An 18,023-nucleotide genomic window follows, 5' to 3' on the forward strand; every position below is an offset into this window, starting at 1 on the left:
AGGGGTGGAAATCCCGTACTGTTCAGCTGGAGGCGATGAAAGGCTCACATTATAACAGCTGTCCTGGACTGGGGCCACTTAATAACGTTGAACAGCATCTGTTATGAAAGCCCTTTCATGAGTGCACGGCCTTTGGAACACTTCAAATTTAAGCAAATACCTCCAGAGTTGTTTGCTGTTCACACTGACCCAACAACCACCTTTGGCAAGTCAAGTAAGCCATGTTCAGCCATCAGAAAGCTTTGACTTGGATGCTATCGTTAATTTTTATTTCTTCTTTTCTAGCATTTAACACAGTTGGGAGTAACCAACAGTTTCCCCATCCAAGCGCACCACGTTTTGCAGAAATCAACCGGTACTGAAATCCAGCTACCCTACAAGGGCAGGAAAGCAATATAGATATATATACAATTATATTGCCCTTTCGTGTTCCCGGAAAGAGGGTGTTTGCTTTTTACGTAAGGGTAAATTGGCTACTGGATGTTTTATTTAAAACTCCTTTCGCTGACTCCTTTTGCAGAGCTGCTTTATTATTAATTACTCTCCAGCATCCGAAAGTTCAAGGCTTTAAAAGCCACTGGGTGGACAGCTATAAAAACAGAAGCTCATCACACATGCCCCTCCGCCCAAGGAAACAAGCAAACTGATACTCAATCTGCACACTAGTTTTACTTATCTGATGGATAAGGTTTTTTTTAGAAGGCCGCATTCCAAGGGCTAACAGCAGATTTGAAATAATTTTTTGTTCCCCACCCCCTGCAAGTTGTAGCTCATTGGAGTCAGGGCTCCCTCTCTCCAGACTTTTGGAGAGATCCTTTCTTCGGGGCATCATGTAGTGTCCCAAATAGAAATACTTCAAGGAGTTTGGTGGTCCAGCAGAGATTTGCTAGACTGCTCCGCTCATGTTTGGAATCTAATTTCCATGCAGTCAGGAAGGGAACGCCATCCACCAATGCTTTCAGTTCTTATTTTTTAATCTGCCTCCATTCTTGTGCATTTCAGCAGCTGCGTGGCCAGTAGTGTGGGACGAAGAGAGTTGAAGACTAGCAATATTTGGAGGGCCACATGTTCCATATCTACCCCTGTGCTAGACTTTGGCAGGTGATAATGCCTATCTCCGTGCCATCATAAGCATCACCTGATTATTCCTGTAGATCAAGCTGCTGTTAAATACACAAAAGACAGGCCAATTTTTCTTTTGGTTAGTAACTCTACTGGCTGGGAGCCCTACAGTGGGAAACCAATACCTCAAGAACCACCTCTCTCCATATGAACCTACCTAGACCCTGTGGACATCATCGGAGGTCCTTCTTTGTGTGCCCCTGCCATGAGAGGACTGAAAGGTTGCAACACAAGAACGTGCCTTTTCTGCAGTTGCTCCCTCCCCCCAGGGAGGCTTGTCGGGCACCTTCATTATACACCTTTAGGTGCCAGGTGAAAACATTCCTCTTTAACCAGGCCTTTGGCAGAGTAACATCCATTTTAAATGTGCTTGTGGGAAGGAGAGGTGTTATTTTTTCTTTCTTTCTTTTGTATTTTGTGTTTCTGTTTTGTATTTTTATGCGTTGAACCGCCCTGGGGTCTTCAGATGAAGGGTGGCATACAAATTTGATAAATAAAATGATAAATAAATACATCAGAGGTGTGGAACCTCAATTCCATGGGCCTAGTTAAGCATGGCATGGCTCCCAGTTAGGCACACAGCCGTTTCCCCCAAACTACACTCTCCAGTCCCATTCCTGATGCCATATATGGGGTGGGCAGAGATGAATCTGACAGCAAACAGGGAGCCTTAAAGTACACTCCTGATTATTCCTTGGCAAGTGAAGCTTGCTGTCAGCACCATTCAGTTGATCAGTACTGACAGCAAACCTGCTGGGATCAAAAGCGGTGGAGTTCCTGTTGGGGAATCCTGTAGCATGGCCAATCCCTGCCCAGAGCAGGCTTGTTGTCAGTACATAGAATTGTAGAGTTGGAAGGGACACTGCCGGTCATCTGATCCAACCTCTTGCAATACAGGAATCTCAACTAAAGCACCCATGGCAGGTGGCCATCCAACCTCTGCTTAAAAACCTCCAATGTTTTCCCAAAGCCGGCACTGCAAAATATCTTCCTCTGCAGGTATGGCTTGAGCTACAACCCCAAATGGAAAAAATACCCAAAAAAACTTTGGGTTACTTAACGTCACCAGGTGATTGACACCCACCTGTCAAAATGGACTGCCATCTGGAAAAGGTTTCTCATATCCATCATTACTACCCAGGCCAATTGTTATTTTGCTTTCCTCCACATCACCTGATTTAGCTCACCACTGTTGGTATATAGATCATTCAAAATCTCCCACTTACTTTCTGCAAGCAGCGCTGCACCTACCTGATCTGGAGCATGCGATAAAGCAGGGGACGGAGAGGGGGAGCAGAGTCTGGGCTGGTGAAATTCCTGTAGGAGAAGCCCTGTTGAGTTGACTCAAAGGCCCGTCTAGTCCACCATTTGTTTCCCATGATGTCCAACCAAGATGCTTCCAAGAAGCTTACAACCAGGGATGCACAGTAGTCCTCTTTTTCTATTGCCCCTCTGCAACTGGTATTCAGTCGCATCTAGACTATAAGCAGTGCAGAGAGAGAAATTCAGATACTCCATCAATTATAATATTGCCTCTTAGCCTGATGCTTCTGTCTTCCAAATGAGTCACTAGAGATGGTCAACGAACCACAAAGCTGTGCCTACCGTACTTGCTCTTGTCTCCAGGATCTCACCTGGGGGGCTTAAACCAGACTGTCCCTTCTTGGCTTGGCAGGGCTGGAGCTACAAAACTGTGACATGTTAACCCAAAGTGTGTGCTCCATGGTCCCTTTTGATGTTGGCAGGTTGCCCTAGGACATTCAACACTTAGCTTGCATGCACTGGCAAGTGCAGCACATGATATAGGGAGTCAAGCTAAGCAGCATGACATTGTGCAGTAATAGAACCTAAGCAGTATATGACATTGTGTAGGATTCTTGGTTGCATTCCTCTAATTCATGTACAGCTTCCAGTCTGACAGCTCAACCACAGCATATTCTGTGACGTCACCAAAAATGGTAGGATGTAACGTTGTTGTTGTTTAGTTGTTTAGTTGTGTCCGACTCTTCGTGACCCCATGGACCAGAGCACGCCAGGCACTCCTGTCTTCCACTGCCTCCTGCAGTCTGGTCAAACTCATGCTGGTAGCTTCGAGAACACTGTCCAACCATCTCATCCTCTGTCATCCCCTTCTCCTTGTGCCCTCAATCTTTCCCAACATCAGGGTCTTTTCCAGGGAGTCTTCTCTTCTCATGACGTGGCCAAAATACTGGAGCCTCAGCCTCAGGATCTGTCCTTCCATTGAGCATTCAGGGCTGATTTCCTTAAGAATGGATAGGTTTGATCTTCTTGCAGTCCATGTAACATGTAGCTTGTACAAAAAAAAATTGTGCATAAATATGTGTGCCCCCAAATCTGTACTATATAATATCTATTAGACAACTTAAACCTTCCCCAGAATTGTTAAATGCCATTCAGCATTTTCTGCAGGTTAAGTGCTATATAGTTCACCGAACAGAGTGAAATAACGTTCAGGAAAAAAAGTGAAGAGCTTTCATTCTGCTGGCAATTATAACTAAGATAATTATTACTTTTTAAGAACTCTTCCCTAGAAACAGGGAGTGCTCCCTTGCTGGGCAATCCTGTTTTAAAAAAATAAAAATCAATGCAATATGTTTTCTCCTCTATAAATAATTACAGATGCTCTAATGGATCTCATACCTTAGCTGTCAAGATGCTGATAGCAGTGCTATAGCCGACTTATTTCCAGAGGGGGAGATGACAGAGCCAGTATTTTGCTGCAATCACTACTTGTATGCAGCTTTGCTCTTTCATAGTGCTCTCCGAATGTCTTAAGCCTAGTCCAGAGCCCTATTCCTTGTTTAATAAATTCCCAGAGAAAGTGAAGTTCTCTGTGAGCGATTCTTTAACCGAAACACAACACGAAGGCAGCCTTTCTATAAGGTTCTTCAGTTTGCATTCCATTCTAAACCCAATATTGAAGGGTTTTGTAGACTTTAGTGGGAAGCATTGTGTGTGGAAGAGGATGGCAGCAGGATAGGAAAGTCAAGTAAATTCACAGTAGTTTGCATATATGCCAGGCCTCCCCCCCCCCCAGTTCCAGCACCTCTCAGGTGGGCACCATTACCATTCTAAGAGAACGAGGAAGGTGTTTGTGGCGAGTTCTGGCACCTCTTTTTCTATCAAAATAGCACTGGTATATGCTATACCTTTAAAGTATAGTCGAAGCACATTCTTTCTCTCAAAGAATTCTGGACATTGTACTTTACCTCACACAGCAGGCCCAGCTTACCCATGAGGCAAGGTGAGGTGATCGCTTCAGGCAGCAGGATCTACCGAGGCTGCAGTCCCCAGTCTCCCCCACCCCTTGTTCCTGATGTGGATCTTCCCTTGCCCCTCAGGGGCTGGCCTTGCCTCTTCAACAAACTACAGTACTCAAAATTCTTTGAGGGAAAGAATGTGTGTATGGAGCCTGTAAGTCGCCATCTGGAGTCCCATATCAGATTTGGCTACCTCGATCCCGATCAAGAAGTTATGAAAGATCTGGTTTGCTCAAAAGGACATGATGGAAGATGTCTCAGGGATCTAGGACAGTTGTCCCAGAACATGGGAGGCTATCAGGACTGGGAAGCACAGCAGGAGCAGAGTTCATGAACAGCAAACCAGGAACTAAAGTACAGTAACTGAAAGGGGAAGTTATCGTGGAAGGAAAGAACAGCAATCCAGTCACAGGGCCCCTTCAGACTGCCCCCTCCACATGCCATGGACACAATAATAGTGATTAATTTTTACTGGACCATCCTCAGGTCATTCCACTCTATTAGTTGTTCTGCAGCACTTCTCCAGTGTTACTGCATTATTCCACTCTTCCACTATAGCGCAACAAAAGGATACAGAATGAACCAGAACGTTTGTGTCTAAAATATTGCAGGATTTCAGGCAGGCAGTTACGGGGGACGTGTTGATCCAAAACGAAGCAGTACGCCCAGTCCGAAACTTTTGCCGACACAAACAGAGCTTATAGCAGGACTGTGCCTTACCACCCCAATACCGTGAGCACAAATAATAATGAATGGGCAATATAAAGGCGTATAGTAAAGGAAAGAGCCAGTAAAGCCTCAGGACCGCAATACCTCAAGGACTGCCTCTTTCCATATGAACCTACCCGGACCCTGAGATCATCCTCCGAGGCCCTCCTTCGTGTGCCTCCTCCTTGAGAGGTCCGGAGAGTGGCAACACGAGAACAGGCCTTCTCTGCGGTGGCTCCCCGCCTGTGGAATGCTCTCCCCAGGGAAGTTTGCCTGGCCCCTTCATTTAGGCCAGTGTTTCCCAACCGGTGTTCCGCGGCACACTAGTGTGCTGTGAGACACCGGCTGGTGTGCCGTGGGAGGAAGGCGGGCGAGTCGGGCAGTGAGAGGCGGCGGCGGCGGCGAGGATCCGCGTCGAGCCGGGGGCGGCTCCGCGGTGGTGGTGCCGAGCGGCGGGGCAGCGCGCGCAAAAGGGAGGAGCGCGAGACAGCGGAGGAGGAGGAGGCCGGCATGTCCGGGCAGCAGCAGCAACAACAGCAGCAGCAACTCCCGCCGCCGCCCCCTCCTCCGCCCGCTATCGCCGCCGCCGCCTCAGCTGCCCTCGCTCTGCTGCCTCCTCCCACCCCGGCAAGGGGGAGGGAAAAAACTTTCGCTTTTGTGCGTCCCTCCCGGCGTGACGCTGTGCGCTGACGTCACGGGGCGGGGCTTTAATGGTGGTGTGCCGCGAGATTTTTTTCCGGCTAACAGGTGTGCCGTTGCCCAAAAACGTTTGGGAAACACTGATTTAGGCAGCAGGCAAAAACGTTCCTTTTTAACCAGGCCTTTGGTTAATCTGTTTGACATCCTGTACCCTTTTAAAATGTGGCTCTTGGTGTGTGGGGGAGGTTAGTGGGTTGTTGTTTTTATTCTGATTATATATGTTGTGATCTTTTCTGTGAACTGCCCTGTGACCTCCAGGTATAAGGCAGTATATAAACTCAATAAATATAATAAATTATTATTATTATGTTGTTGTTGTTGTTGTTGTTACTTGGGCCTATGGTTTCCCACAGTGGCATAATGGTTCAGAGCAGAGCTCCAATAGGAAGGCTGGAATTCAAGTCTCCCTGCAGGTGGTAACTCCTGGGAAGAACTGAGCTCTCAGTTCCATATTGGGCAGCAACGCAGAAGCTGCATTGGGTGACTGTAGAGGTAACGCTCCGCTTTGCAAAGGCAAACCTCGCACCAGACGTGCAACAGTATGTCAAGGAGCGTTGCGCCTGCTTTCCCTGACCTTTTGCCTTCTTGACTAGAAAACAGGGTTTCCCCCCTGACCTTTTGTCCTCTCACAGTTTGTTAGACATATCGCTTGGATGGAGCATGACCGGGAACGCAGACGTAATCAAGTATCGGGGGGAACATCTGAGGAAAACACCTGCTGGCACGTGTATTTGCTAATGCTGGAAAAGTCCGTAGATGGAAATACGTTAAGTTCAGGGTGGTTTCGCTACTGTTTCCAATTGTAGACTTCTGCTAATAAAAGGAGCCTCAGCAGAGCTAGCCGGCAGCTTGCTTGGAGCATGCTTGCCAGCGTGCTTCCGCACAGCTCACCTGCATCCAACCTCCTGTTGTCTCCGTTATTCCTACAGGTGACAGTCTGGGGGTAGGCACTCTCTCGTCCCTCCCTGTGATTCTGTGAAATGATCCAAAGTCTCCACGAGAAAGAACTACCACTCAGTATAATAAGCATGGCGCAGGAATGTTTCTTGCTTCTCATAAAGGTGAAGGGGCTCATCCCATGAGACTGCTTGGCAGCGAGTTCAGCTCAGTCAGGAGAAAGTTCTTCATGTAAACCATAAACGTATGGCCGTGAGTCAGCCCATGTTGCTTTAAACACTCATGCACCCGACAACGTGTCTTATTAATACAACTGCCTGGTAATAGCTAGCCATACTCAATGGCAGTCAGTTTTCTAAACAGCAGGGCAAGGTCATGGTGGTTGAGTACAGTTGCTTGGGGATATGGGAGGGAATGAGTCAGAAGAAAATGGAGGTGCAGGCAAGGTGAGAGGAGTGTGATTCAGGAGCAACTTTCCAGGGAAAGGTGGAACAATAGAAAAGTGGCTTGGTGGATTGAATAGGGGTACTGCTCCGAGCACAGGGGATGGTATATAAGCAGATGTGTGTGGGAGGAAGGCCAAGAACATGAATGCAAAGACTTAGAAGAGAGAATAAAGGCAGTGATGTAGCTTCAGGGCAATTAACTGGTAGAGGTCCCTTTCTACTTCGGGAGAAAACAAAAGCATGCTACAAAGGCATGCTTTGGGATCATGTGCTTGCAATGGCCTCTTCCTCCTTGAAGATAGGAAGGGGATATCTACAAGCCCAGCTTTTACATTATCATTATTTCTTCCTGAATGTATTAGTCACTTTTTCACAAAAAGGGACCCAAAAGCAAGAGATTGGATTCTCCGTACAGTTGCTACAATGGAGAGTAGATTTTGCAGGAACCACTAGGGCTTCCCATGGAACGATGCTTAGCTGCAACCAGTGTCGCTTTCTCCGATTCTCTCACAAATACAGCCACACGTTGCTCAAAGCAAAGCTGAAATAAGCGCTTAGTTAGAACCATAGAATTATAGAGCTGGAAGAAACTCAGGGGATCATTTAGTTCAACCCCCTGCAATGTACAAATCTCAACTGGAGCATCCATTACAGATGACCATCCAACCTCAGCTTAAAAACCTTCAATGAAGGAGAGTCCCCTACTTTCCAAGGGAGTCTGTTCCACTGTCAAACAGCTCTTACAGCCAGAAAGTTCTTCCTGATGTTTAGTTGGAATCTCCTTTCTTGTAACTTGAATCCATTGGTTCAGGTCCTACCCGCCGGAGCAGGAGAAAACAAGCTTGCTCTACAGTATCTCCTGGGACATATGCAGAGTTCCAGTTGAACTGAACTGTTAGCACCAGTCCTCAGCAGCCAAGCACCACTTCCTGAATTTCAGAGTCAGAAGACATGGCAATCAGTTACATATCACCTGTAGAAAGAGCACTCCAAGAATAATTAACGGACAAAGATGCAAAATGGAGTAAAATGGTAGGGTTCAGGAGTTCACTCGCAAAGACATTTGTAGGTAGGTAGGTTAAACCACAGAGCCTAGGACTTGCCGATCAGGACGGCGGTTCAAATCCCCATGACGGGGTGAGCTCCCGTTGCTCGGTCCCTGCTCCTGCCAACCTAGCATTTCGAAAGCACGTCAAGTGCAAGTAGATAAATAGGTACCGCTCCGGCGGGAAGGTAAACAGCGTTTCCATGCGCTGCTCTGGTTTGCCAGAAGCAGTTTAGTCATGCTGGCCACATGACCTGGAAACTGTACGCAGGCTCCCTCGGCCAATAAAACGTGATGAGCACCGCAACCCCAGAGTTGGCCACGACTGGACCTAATGGTCAGGGGTCCCTTTACCTTTTAACTAGGTACAGTGTCTAACCTTTTCAGTCCTGCTTCAAACAGCAGCTGGGACACCTGCTTTGAAAGATCTATTTGTGAATGAGCGCCCAACCTGCCGTTTCAAATGCCAAGAGTACAAAAAGCAGGATCATGTCCATATATTTTTTAAAAATATAAAAAATCATATGTAACTTTGCCATATTCCCAAATTAATCACGCGCAGTAGTTGATGAAGACAGCTAAAAACCAATTACAAAGACTGACCCAGAATTCAAGCTTTATTTAGAAGCTGAATAACTGTTGATACGGATTTAGATCTTGATAATGGCAAAAGAATTAGGGGCATACTTTAAGGCAATGGGTAATGCCTCTTCAGCCATGCCACTTGTGATAATCAGAACTCTAATTTTGCCTCTGGATTGCTTCACACGTGATTTTAACAAAAAAAAACCTGTACTCCTAAAAATGTTACTTTTAAAATACTTTATAACTGTTTCTATAGAAAGATCGGCATATATATATATATATATATATATATATATATATATATGCGGATTTTGTGTGTCTGTGAAAACGAAGGGGAATACATACTTATAAATACAGATATTTTATAAGTATTAACTTAGAAAGAAGATAAACATGTATTTGTCAAGCGCTGTTGTCTGAAACAGCAAACAGAGTAAGTGCCATTTTCATTTTGGCTATGTGTTTTTGTTAATAATAATAAAAAAGTTTGTATCCAAATTTGTTTCCCTTGTTTTTCCTTGCCAGTTTTCCATACTGTTCTATGTTTGAAATGCATCAATTAATTACAAGTATTTTTTGTTGGAAAAAAGTGAAAACGTTAAGTGCGCATGTGATAAATATTTCCTTGTAGACACATGCATCATTCACATATGTAAATCATGAGGCCAGGACTGGACTGCCGAATGTACCCCTGGTGGTAAACATATGTGTATGCCACATCATAATGTAAGAGTTAGTTCTTACACTCCTTTTCTCCAGTTTATTCAGGATGGCTTCATCTTATTAGATGTGTCATTCCCAATGTCCAATAAAGCATGTGTCCAACACATACAGGCTTAAATACTAGCTTAGCAACAGTAGCTCGTGCCACCTGGCAAACACGTAATTATTTGCAGCTGTTAATTTTATTGTTTAAGGAAATCCCTGCCAAGATAAGGCTGTTAGGCTGTGTGTGTGGCTTTCTTAAATTAGGTTCCAGTTTGGTGTGTAGATTAAGAGGAGGTTATGGGACACCAGTTGGAAAAGTGGCAGCATGAACAACAGCAGAACTCGGTGCTAAAGATCCCAAATCCCACCAAAATGGTGCCATTCGTTCTTCCAGAAGACAGCTTTCTCCAGAAACTGTCCTGCTTTGACACACTGCATCAGCATGCTGGAGACTCACAAGTGAGGAAATAGGCACATATATCATTGTGAAAGGGATGGAGGCAGCCTTGCTGTTTCGTAAATAGACCCGCTGCTGTTCCAGGGAAAGCTTTTAAGAGAGAGAGAGGAAAATGATGCAGTTTTTCATTGTGGTGGAATGGGGAAGACCCAACGATGGAAGGCATCTGGTGCCTGTGACATCAGTTTTGCAGTTTTAAAAATGTCTTCTATAAAAGGGGAGGGGAGAAGACTAATGCATGAGAGAAAGTGCAAGACTGAGAGCTGAACAGCGTAAAATTCCCAGACATGTATACAATGCACTTCCTGATGTCCTCAATGGAGCAATGATAATTTATATTGCATTTTTAGTCTCTTAAATCACATTAAATATTGCGAAGTACATTAAGTGAATTCACATTGGATATGGATGACGTGTTGTGAACAATGTACAAAACATCCACACTTGGTGTGCATAGAAAGCACTTGAAAACTCTGTGTGCGCACAGCCAAAGTCTGTCATACAGCTTACATAGTCGAGACCCATCCCACTAGTTCAAAACCTGCTCTAACTTCTCTTCTTATATTAGGTGACTTCACCCTAGTTGTGCCAACTCCGACATCAATTGTGGATACTCCCATTAGCATGGGAGGAAGTAGCAACAGTCACACAAACCCACCCACACCTGCTGCGAGTCCCCATGATGTCAAGGAGCAGGCCAGCAGTAAATCACACTGAGCAAGCTGGAGCTACCGTATTTTTCGCCCCATAAGACGCACCAGACCATAAGACGCACCTAGTTTTTAGAGGGGGAATGCAAGAAAAAATAGTCTTTAAAGGGAGCGCTGAGCAGAGCCTGTATGCATCCCGGGCTCTGCTCAGCGCTCCCTTTCACGAGCCGCTTGCAGGCTTTTCCTCGAGGAGGGAGAAGGGCAGCCCATCACTGACTTCTCCCTCCTTGGGGAAAAGCCCCCAAGAGCCGCAAACACGCTCCACGCGACTCTTTAAAGGGAGTGCAGCTCTTGGGGGCTTTTCCGGGAGGTAGGGGAAGGGACAGAGGGGCTAAGCCAGAAGCTAGAACAGCAAGAGGGAGCGCTGCGCAGCGATCCCTCTCACTGTTCTGGCTTCTGGGATAGCTGCGCAGCCTGCATTCGCTCCATAAGATGCACACACATTTCCCCTTACTTTTTAGGAGGGGAAAAGTGTGTCTTATAGAGCAAAAAATACGGTAACTCTTCATAAGCAAAACTAGGATCTGCACCGGACTGTCAGGCCTAATGAGCACAGCAACTCTCCTCTGGCAGGTCTTGCCCCCATGAAGCAGTTGTGGAGACTCCCCACAGCTGCCTAAGTCCCCTCCTCTCCAGGGTTTCTCCCCAATTATTTGGAGACTGTGCCTGCATGAAGCTAACTTCTCCTCCACCCTCTTCATGCCTCTCCTGATTCTAGAAGAGCAATGGAAAGAGAGCTTGTTGTGGCAGCAGAAGGAGATACCCCTGACTCTTCAACAGCCTGCCATATTTTTCTCTCTATAAGACGCACCAGACCATAAGACACACCTAGTTTTTGGAAGAGGAAAACAAGAATTTTTTTCCCCTGAATCTCAGAAGCCAGAACAACAAGAGGGATCACTGTGCAGCGAAAGCAGCGATCCCTCTTGCTGTTCTGGCTTCTGGGATAGCTGCACAGCCTGCATTCGCTCCATAAGATGCACACACATTTCCCCTTACTTTTTAGGAGGGGAAAAGTGAGTCTTATAGAGCAAAAAATACGGTAACTCCCCTCTGCCTCTTGAAGTCCTTCCTCTCCAGCTTCAGCTTCTGCCTCTGAGTATAGACTTCTCTCTGCCACAGGAAACGTTAGCATATATAGTGGTACCTCAGGTTACATATGCTTCAGGTTACATACGCTTCAGGTTACAGACTCCGCTAACCCAGAAATAGTACCTCGGGTTAAGAACTTTTCTTCAGGATGAGAACAGAAATTGTGCTCCAGCGGCGGCAGCGGGAGGCCCCATTAGCTAAAGTGGTGCTTCAGGTTAAGAACAGTTTCATGTTAAGAACAGACCTCCGGAACGAATTAAGTACTTAACCCAAGGTGCCACTGTATACTATGGAAAGAAATTTTGCTGTCTTCCCCTTTCCTCTCTCTTCCTTCTTCTCTTTTCCCTCAACCCTATATTGCCTTTAACAATAATGCCTCACTCTGAATATGACTTAACTACAGTCGTACCTTGGATCCCAAACGCCTTGGCTCCCAAACAAATCAGCTCCCAAACAATCGAAATCCAGAAGTGAGTGTTCCGGTTTTCAGATGATTTTCGGAAGCCGAGCATCTGGCGCAGCTTCCGATTGGCCTCAGAACGCTCCTGCAGCCAATCGAAAGCTATGCTTTGGTTTCAGAATGTTTTGGAAGTCAAACAGACTTCTGGAACAGATTCCGTTTGACTTCCAAGGTATGACTGTAGTTTGAATGACTCTGACTTGAAAACAGATTCTGTGTTCTATTGTTAATAAAATCTTTAATAAAAACACTTATTATATTATATTATATTAATTATATTATTATATTATATTATATTATATTATATTATATTATATTATATTATATTATATTATATTATATTATATTATATTATATTATATTATATTATATTATATTATATTATATTATATTATATATTTTTTTTTAAATGACAGGATGTACCCTGCTATCTAGCTCATGCACACTTAGAGCTCACAAAGGACAATTTTGCTGTTGGGAAAGAGCACTTTGCACAGATTGACCTCACAACACACAAGGGAACAGTTCTAATCCTTCTCTCCCTGGAATCCTAATAGTTTCTGTGCCTTGAGCCTCCAGACTCAAGCGCCTAACACCAAACTGCATTCCAACAAGTGGTGTGCCACTCCTATGGAGCACTACATCTTTCATCGCTGCAGATTTCAGCACATTTTCACAACATTCCGCTGCCATAGCTGAAGTTGTAGCCTTGCAAGACCAAAGCACTACTACCCATTTGGAGGTTGGACAACAAAAATTTAATGGGGCTGAGGGACAGCTTAACGGTTGGTCAAAGAGTCCGGATAAGCACATCCTTTTGTTAGGTAAACTACAGGTGTTATGTTGCCATGGTAACTAGATGTTTAGACCTTTGCTTCTCAAAGAGAGGGCCATTTGGGGGAATGTTCTGTGTAGAAAGGGGAAAAACAACAACTATTCACAGAAGAGGCCACGCCCAGCTAAGGATGAAGAAATCCTGGTGTCTGCTGTCTGAAGAAAAGTGATGCAGTTTGTAATTAGATATGGAGACAGGCACAGGGAAAGAGATTGAGCTAGAACTCTGTAAGTGTCTTAGGTACTAGCTGTTTCCCCGCAGATCTGATGCAGGAACAAAACTGTCTTTTTTGAGTATTTAAAGGTTTGTGTCCACCCAGTGCTATTTTTCTAGAAAAAGAGGTGCCGGAACTCACCATGAACGCCTCCCTCATTCTCTTTCCACACTGCTCTCATTCCACATTAAGAGCCAGTGTGGTGTAGTGGTTAAGAGCGGTAGACTCGTAATCTGGTGAACCGGGTTTGCGTCTCTGCTCCTCCACATGCAGCTGCTGGGTGACCTTGGGCTAGTCACACTTCTTTGAAGTCTCTCAGCCCCACTCACCTCACAGAGTGTTTGTTGTGGGGGAGGAAGGGAAAGGAGAATGTTAGCCACTTGGAGACTCCTACTGGTAGTGATAAAGCGGGATATCAAATCCAAACTCCTCTTCTTCTCTTCTTCTTAGAATGGCAATGGTGCCCACATGAGAGGTGCTGGAACTTAGTTCTGGCAAGTTCCAGCTGGGGGGAAAAGACCTGAGTCCGCCTATGTTCAAACTGTGCGTTTGCCAATAAACTGACTACAAAACACCGAAAAGCCTGTTGTTTTTGAAAGGAAACCAAACATGGAGTAAGCAAGCACCATAGGAGCCAACTCCCCAATAAAATATTTGAGATCGCCGCCCCCCAAAGTTGGTGGGCGTTGACATTCAAATGGTTTGCGTGTGCCGCAACTTGTGATTGATTATTCAGGGTAGGGCTTACCTGCCCCCCCTTACTTGATTCAAGTTGGCACCCCTGGCAAGGCCTGCCATTGCTCAGAAAAGAATAGCGAGTCCAACAGTTTTAACTTCTTGATTACTCAAAAAAACAACAACAACCACACACACACACACACACCTTGTGAAGCAGCTATTTTGTACCTGCTTGTCAATATTCCCTGGAGATTTGGTATATAGCTAAAAATGCAGTCCTGTGCCTTTGACAGCAGCCTGACACATACAAATGAAGCCAATAAATGTTTTTCCCATCACTTTCTCACCGCGCTGCCAGAAAAAAAGCTTAGCTGTGTCTTTTTCTCTTCCCAATGAAATCTCCCACCAGGCAGCGATCCATTCCCTTTGGTCTCTCTTCCCTCCAGCACTGGGTGCCTGGACATTGCCAAGGAGCTAAAGTCAGCTGCTCTCGCTGCCACTAAGCCTCTAATTGCTCATTGAGTCATATGCTTCAGTGAAAGTGAACGTTGTCGGGGACTTAATGACCTTTGCAATTTCCGTGGAGATCGGAAAGCAATATAAACTCATCACGACCAGATTAACCAGAGGGGAAGCTGGGGACACCCGTGCGTTCAAGGCAGCAGGTAAGGGAGACAGCACCCCCCCCCAATCACGTTTAGCGGACTCAATAAGCGCCACCAAACAGCTTGTCTGTAGCAGTGCTGTAATCACAGCTCTGAAGCAGATGCATTGGTAACTATTGTGCAAAGGGGCAGTCGATCGATACCTGGATGAGAAAAACTCACTTCAGTATGCCACACGGCGTCTGGCGTAAAGGACTGCGGGAACTTCATCTTTCATTTGAGATGGTGATGGTTAAGAGATCAGTCATAAACTGGGCCGCTACCCTGTTAGAGGCAATGGTTAGTCAATTAATTGTACGTATAACTTCACTATATTACCCAGTTAAATCTCCATACATGAATCATAGTTTTGAAGGGGTAAAATGATTCTTTTACCATCTTTTTTCTTTTGCTTTTTTTTTTGGGGGGGGTATATTCTTTATTGAAAAATAAAAAAGTACAAAATTACAAGTCCACAGAGCAAGATAGGGACATCTCTTACCAAACCCTCCAACCTTTCTCTGATGAAAATAGGGATGGGCTATTGAGGAAAAGGGACACGGGTGGCGCTGTGGGTTAAACCACAGAGCTTAGGGCTTGCCGATCAGAAGGGGATTCGGTGTCACGGGGATTTGGCGGTTCATATCCCTGCGATGGGGTGAGCTCCCGTTGCTCAGTCCCTGCTCCTGCCAACCTAGCAGTTCGAAAGCACATCAAAGTGCAAGTAGATAAATAGGTGCTGCTCCGGCGGGAAGGTAAACTGCGTTTCTGTGTGCTGCTCTGGTTCTCCAGAAGCAGCTTAGCCATGCTGGCCACATGACCTGGAAACTGTACGCCGGCTCCCTCGGCCAATAAAGCAAGATGAGCGCCACAACCCCAGAGTTGGTCACGACTGGAACTAATGGTCAGGGGCCCCTTTACCTTTACCTTTATTGAGGAAAAGCAGGACATTACAGTATCAAACCAGAAAACGGGACAACTTATGTAAATCTGGGACTGTCCCTGGAAAATAGGGACCCTTGGCGGGTCTGCACTCACATTCTTTCTCCTGGGTTAAGTGTTTTTACCTGGAAAACACCGCTTGAAGTTAGAGCTTTCCGAGAAAGTCACCAAATGGCTGCTATCTACTAAGGGCATTTTGCTTTAGCGGTCCAGCAATGGAGATACATATATTTTCCCCTGAATACTGAATGGCTGTGTGATTTTAATTATGTTCCTTCTTTACCCAACAGAGTTCCACAGAAGGTGGAAGCCACCGAGATCTTGTCTTTCTGACATTATATTTGCAACCACCCAAGACACACTCATCAGCTGACCACAGGAAGCCTCTGCTGATGGTTCTGAGGGGAAGAGTTGAACTTGGAGGCTGTTGTTGCTATGGGCATCAAGGCTCTGAATGAGCAAACCTTCAAATCCACAATTACTCACCCACACGTTGGAGACAAACCAATTGCTTCCGCTAACCCTGTGGTTTGTGTGGGTGTTTGTTTTCATGAAAGCGCAAGTTGTCTAGCTGCTTTTGCCATTCCCGAAGCACAGTTTCCCAAGGCATGTGATTTGTAAGGCAGTTACTTACACTAGCGTAGGATTTGATATAGATGCCTAGTGTATACTAGGATTGTTTATCTATGCACTGATCAATGTACATGATCCACTGCGGAGTAACACAAAAGAAAGACACCTGGGGAACTTCCAACCTAAGCTTTGATGGAAGCAGAAGTAGGAAGAGGCAAAACTGACACAGTATAAGTGTGATCAAATGCAGTTTGTGCGTACTTAGGCCTTGTTGGGGATGAGTTAAGTAGTTACACACCAAAGCCTGCTTTTCACTGAAGCGGAAAATCCTTGTTGAGGCTGTGCCATTTCACACTGGGTTGTAGCTTGTGAGCTTAACCCTCCTCCATACCAAAAATAATAAAAATATTCTGAACCAAAGAATTACAAGGGCTACTGGCCTGAACATATTTGGTTAGAAAGCTCAGTAGACTTCAAGGAGAATGAAAATAAAATAAAGGCATGACACAGACAGCTGAGAGTTAAGGATTTGCACACTTTGACCCCAAGCAGATTTCTTCGTCAGGAAAACGGCAAAATTAAAAACGTGTAGTAATGAGGAGAGGCTCACACTACAGCACCTGACAACCCTAGTGATTCTGCCTAGTGTTATTTTTCTGGAAAAGGAGGTGCCAGAACTCACTATGAACACCTCCCTGGTTCTCTTAGAATAGCAATGGCGCCCACCTGAGAGGTTCCGGCATGTTCCGGATGAAAAAAAGCCCTGACTACACCACAACCAGTTCACCAAAAGCTGACACTCCTGTGAGAGTAAATAGTCTATGAGGCCACCATCACTTAGAAACTGATGTGTAATGCCGTCTTACACGTCTCAGATAAGCGCAAAGACTTTCACATGTTTGACACTTGTCTTATTACAACGCCCCTCAGTTTTCCTGAGCTGTTTGGTACAGGCTGATTTATTTATTTTTAATGAAAGTCATGGGGACACAATGCATGTGGCAGTCACCTTCAAACTAGTCTCAGGGCCTTTGCTAGGTAATGGATGGCCCTGGGGAAAATTTTGACAAAAGCAGACAATCACTTTCTCTTTCCTTGAGGCAAACATACCAGGGAAAGCAAGGCCAGGGATGTGCCATTAGTATTCAGGAAAGCTTCTAGAAGGTGACAAGAGCAGTTAAAAAACACACACAAAAAACCAACAACCTTCCAAAACACAACCAAGGGCCTCAAAAAAAATATGTGATCTTCCCTAAATAGCACAACTGATGCAACCAATATGGGAGGAGAAAACTGCCATTTCAGCTCACGTCAGAGAAAACGAAACCTCTGCCTAGATGATTATAAACATAGCTGTTATTTTATATGAGATAAAATGCAAGCACTATGTTGGAGAGGTTGCAATAATAAAGGTACATGCCCGATGACAAGTATATTCTTGAAAAGAAAAAATGACACCTACCTCTTAGCTCTCTTAACGTTTATATGAGGAACAAAACAAAGAACTCAGGAGTAAAAACCAACAACCCCCCCAATAGGAATTATGTTGACAGCTGCCAAATTAACTTAAATAGTGCAAACACAGAACATTGGTAATCCAAACTGGTTTTTTGGCAAGGGTTGGAAAGGGGACACACACAAAAAAGAACAGAGGCCAAAGGAAAATCCAAAAAAACAGCACCTTCACTATTTTATTTAATTATACACATATAATAAGGGGACCATCAATGAGGTTACAGGGAACCAGGCAGAGGGCCTTCTCGGTGGTGGCGCCTTCCCTATGGAATACCCTCTCCCCAGATGTCAAAGAAATAAACAGCTACCTGAGTTTAGAAGACACCTCAAGGCAGCCAGGTTTAGGGAAGTTTTTTAATGTTTCTTTTATCGTGCTTTTAATATTCTGTTGGGAGCCACCCAGAGTGGCTGA

The 18,023-nt window shown here is 45.2% G+C and overlaps 1 long non-coding RNA gene across 1 annotated transcript; it reads right to left on the reverse strand.

Moving 5' to 3' along the window:
- Positions 1 to 8,972: 8,972 nt before the first annotated feature.
- LOC310690909 lies at positions 8,973 to 17,326 on the reverse strand. Its single transcript, XR_014518275.1, has 3 exons — positions 17,207 to 17,326; positions 14,765 to 14,866; positions 8,973 to 10,038 (listed from the first exon to the last, which is right to left on the reverse strand). It is a non-coding gene; the product is annotated as an uncharacterized lncRNA (long non-coding RNA).
- Between the last annotated feature and the right edge of the window lie 697 nt (positions 17,327 to 18,023).

This window comes from Podarcis liolepis (assembly GCF_965112155.1).
Source record: "Podarcis liolepis genome assembly, chromosome: 13".
Classification (NCBI taxonomy): Eukaryota; Metazoa; Chordata; class Lepidosauria; order Squamata; family Lacertidae; genus Podarcis; species Podarcis liolepis.